The following is a 5123-nucleotide window of genomic DNA, read 5'->3' as shown; positions in this document are numbered from 1 at the left end:
GGCGGGGTGCTTTCTATAGTTTTTTGAAGTAATTATAAATTATAGTATCATCGGGTTAGGATGCACAATGCCTGCCCAGGTTAGGTTTTTTTAAATTTAGCTCCTTTGTTTGATAGAAAATTCTAAATTGTCATATATTTGTTTATTATTATAAAACTTAATTAATAAAAAATATTTTTTAGTCAAAAAATTAATTTTGTTTTTTAAAAAGTGTTTTTTTATTTTATCAAAAAATATTTTTAAAAAATTATAAAAAATTTAAAAATATTTTGTTATTTGTTGATTATATCAAATTTAGTTCTTAATTTTTTATTGTTATATATTTTGTTTCAATTTTTTTCTCTAAGAATTTAATTTTTATATCAATTTTGGTTTGTATTTTTTTTATTATTTTTTTTCTTTTATTTTTTTAAATAAATATTTTTATCTATAACATTTAATTTTTATTTTTTTATTGCAACTTATTTTATTTGAAGTAACTTTTGAAATTAAATTTGTTTTTCAATTTCATCCTCTTTTAATTTTTTTATTTGTCAGATTTTGTATTTGTTCTTTTAATTGTTTTTAGTCTTATTTAAAATAATTTATAAAATTAATTTTTTTAATTGTATCATTCTTCAATTTTTTGCCTATCAAGTTTGATTTTTATTCTTTTAATAATTTTAAAAAATTAAAAATTTATTTTTAACCTTATTTTCCATGACATAATCAAACATTGAAAATTATTTTTCAATTTATTTTCCATGACATTATCAAACATAAAAAAATTACTTTCTATGAAAACCACTTTTTAAAAAACAAATATTTTTCGACAATCAAATGGAGCGTATACTTTATTTATTATTGTTTTATTATTATTTAATATTTAAAAAAATTGAATTTTATATATATATATATATATATAGCTAGGTAACCAGTATGGTGCAACCCATAGTCAATTATGTACCTTAAATATTTGAGTACCCTTTGGATTACTTTATAATGATCTATAGTTGGATTACTTAAAAATTTACTTAATTTGCTAACTAAATAAGCAATATGAAATCTTGTTCAATGTATACATACATTGAGTTCTTAATTATCCGAGAATATTCTAATTGTTCTATTTTTTCACCTTAATATTTTAACAGATAGACACTTATGTCCATTGATATTCTCATAATGTTGTTGTTGCCTTTAAAAAATTTGTCAAGAACATTTTTAACATTATAAGATTAGAACAATATTAATCAATCAGACATTTAAGAAATATTATTCATAGTATGACATCTACAATACCCAAGTTTTTTATGTTAAACTTGTTTAGTTGATATTTTCTTATTAGACTTAATCATGTGATCATTACTGTCTAAAATAAGCATATTATCTACATAGAGATATACAATGACATAACATTTATCTGTGTTTTTCACATAAACACATTTACCAACTTTGTTGATTTTCAATTTATATGACAATATAACCTTGATAATTTTTTTCATATTATTGTTTAGGTGCTTGTTTTAAATCATATAATGATTTGACTAGTTTACAAACTTTCTTTTCTTATTAATTGACAATAAACCTTTCAGGTTGTTCCATGTAAACCTCCTCATAAAAGTCATTATTTTAAGATAGTTTTTTTCATCTATTTGATGTATTTCAAGCCTATTAATAGCTACAATGATTATTAATGTTTGTATAGAAGTTATTATTGACACAAGTTAATATATATCAAAATCGTTAAAACTTTATTGTTGTTCAAACTCCTAACAATAAATGCAACTTTATATCTATTAATAGTGTCATCAACTTTCATATTTCTTTTAAATATCCACTTATAGCCTAATAGTTTACTTTCGGGAGGAAGATCCACTAGTTCTTGTTATAAACCAATTTTGACCCATTGGCTTTTAATTTAATTTTACATGGATTAAATTTTAAAATTAAAGACCGGGAATTTATTTTGATGAAAAGTATGATTTGTCAACTTGTGGAAAAACTAGGGACTATAACGTGTTTTGTTATATTTCTCCTTATCATCAAGATAATGATAATTATCCCTTTTTTTAATTTAATTTTTAATCAAATTCAAATTTCAAAAAATATATATTTATAATTTTATTTTCCATACATAATGAAAATCATGCACTATAAATATAAATCCTACTGAATGTGCACGAATGGGACACCTTTACAAGAAACCCTAGGGGGAGACATTACATAAAAATATTGGAGAATGCTAAATAAAAAAAAAACAAAAACCTAAATACATGCTAATGATGTTTTTTTATTTTTTAAAAATTATTTTTAACATCAGCACATCAAAACGATCCAAAACATACAAATCATATTAAATTTTAAGGAAAAAAAAGGGTCGCCCCCCTGATCTTCACTATGTTTTCCTGGTTTAGCGTCAACAACTCTATCTTCCCCTGACTAAGAACTTTAATTCCTCCCTGTTACCTCACATCTGCCTATTTTCAAAAGATCATCTTTCATCTCCCTCATCTCACAGACCCAGCAGAAGAGAACTCCCATAGCCTCAATCTCAACCCGCCTCTCTCTCAGCCCCGCCTGAGAACATTCAGAAAGTCAAAGCCCCATCCTCTCCTTCCCTCTTTAGGCTTATCCCCATCACCACTAGATTCTCCCCCACAGTCCAGCAACTTCTCTTAAGACCAGTCAAACCGTGAGCCACAGCAACGTCAGGAGCTTTGCTTCACATTCCAAATAGTCAGCTCTTCTCTATGTCCTGCATTAGCACGCAGCCATCACCAACAGTCATAGTTCCTCTATGCATCATGAGCATGCACCAGCCATAGCTACAACAACTTTCTCTTCTTAGTAAAAACAGGGGATGCGATGGAGAACAGGTAAAAAAACCAAAGGAAGGGGAAGAGTACGAACAGAGGAGAAGGAACCATAAGACAAACAAATGGGACGATCACAAACATAAACGCAAAGGAGAGCATGGAGTAGCATAAGACGAGAAGAAGCAGAAGAAAGAGTTTCTTTTCAGCCAGCAACCTCACGCTTTGATCGCAATCGTCCTCGGCTTGCAGCAACCAGGAAAGTTCCTCTTCTTTCCCTGTTTTGCTAAATTAATTAACTTTGTTACTGTTGCATGCATGTGTGAATTACTCACGCATGCATGCAACATTGGTTTTTTTTTCTCTTTTTTTTCTTCTAAAAAATTTTAAGATCGGACTACATGAATAACAAAAAAGCATAAAAAAATAAAAATAAAAAATGTTTTTCTTTTCTTTTAATACAAAATTTACGAATTTATTCATTGACACTAAAGTTAAAAATATTATACCTTTTGGGTTACACAACATTTACCAATGCCAGAGTTAAAAATATTCATGGGAAAATATTCACTGACGCTAAAGTTAGGAATATTATAGGAAGATCATAAGAACAGAATAAAAACAAACTCTTAGCAATTTTAAGACAAAATCAGCAATGCTGCCTGTCTCAGGTTCCTCGCTTAAGGGGTGATAATATCTTCCATTTCACGTATCCAGTCTCGTACCATAGAATCTTTGTTGATTAGTTAAGGTTTCTTTTAATACAAAATTTACAGATTTATTCATTGACACTAAAGTTAAAAATATTATACCTTTTGGGTTACACAATATTTACCAACGTCAGAGTTAAAATTATTCATGGGAAAATATTCACTGATGCTAAAGTTAGGAAGATCATAAGAACAGAACAAAAACAAACTCTTAGCAATTTTAAGACAAAATCAGCAATGCTGCCTGCCTCAGGTTCCTCACTTAAGGGGTGATAATATCTTCCATTTCATGTATCCAGTCCCATACCATAGAATCTTTGTTGATTAGTTAAGGTTCCTAGTAACCATAATACTAGGTGACGACTCCTTAAACTAGACCGTTTCCCCTTAAAAACAAGATGCCAGATATCTATTTTTTTTCCATGAAAATTTTTTAAGCGGTCATTGCGATGTCTGGGTGTGACAAGATGGTGACTCTACTGGGGATTTTTAAGACTTAGCTTTGCCTTTTGTCTGTCAATTGCTACAATATTTGTTGTGTTGTGTTTATATTGTTATCACTTTTTACCGCTTTAGCACACATCTTTATTATCATGTATCACTTCAAGAGCACACATGCTGAAATTTATGATAGGTGGGGGAGTAACGATATCCCAATAACTTCAGTTTGAGTAAAACCCGTGAAACCATCCAACTCTCGATTGATTATTTACTCGATAGTGGTTGATACGCCAATTTGATGTTACTCAAGACCTCTATATTCACACTACTTGTAAGCCTTATATTAACCTTTTGAGGACGATCACTGAGCATGTGAGATACCTTTTGATTTTTGAATATTTTGTCCCTATTATTTTAGGATTTTACATTTCAGTCCCTGAAAGTTGAGATAATAGAGAGAAAGTTGACATAAAAGGGAGAAGAGAGAAAGAGTTTGGTCGCCCATGATTGATCTTTGTGTCAAGAGGTTCATTTTAAAGAAGAAAGTTTAATGGAGATGGTTTTTCCCTTAAAACATACCAGAAAAAGTAGACTAGAGCTTATGATGTTTTCTTGATTCACTTTGATCTTTAGTGTTTTGATGTAATTAGATGATGTTTTAAGCTTAAAAATGAGGTTATGGAAGATTCTAGAGGTGTTCTTGTAGTATTTGTTTTTAGTTGAAATTTAGATTTTTGAAATAGAAAAACTTGTACCTTGATTTTCTAGTAATTAGAAAACGAACTAATGATTGACATGCTGTCTTCAAAGACAAACAACATGTCATTTGTTGTATTAAAAAAAAAAGATAAGCAAGCACCTTCGTCTGCTTAGCGGCACTTGATATTTGTGTTTAATAAGTATTTTGGCCTATCACCTTCTAGTTTTTTCTTTTAAATAATTAATATTTTTCTTTGAAAATTTGTTCAAATAAAATTATTAAAATAATATTTTCAAAATATTTCAGTGATTCCATCACTTTTAAATAAGATTATAGTTTTTTATAGAAATATTAACAATTATTTTAGGGATAATTATTTATGAATCTAATACGTATTTTAAAAAAACTTTTGATAAGGGGTATTGAATGAAAATAAAATATCAATTTTCTTATATTTTTATTATAATTATTTATATAACT

This window comes from Populus nigra, chromosome 19 (assembly GCF_951802175.1).
Source record: "Populus nigra chromosome 19, ddPopNigr1.1, whole genome shotgun sequence".
NCBI lineage: Eukaryota > Viridiplantae > Streptophyta > Magnoliopsida > Malpighiales > Salicaceae > Populus > Populus nigra.
Note: the sequence above shows the minus strand (reverse complement) of the source record.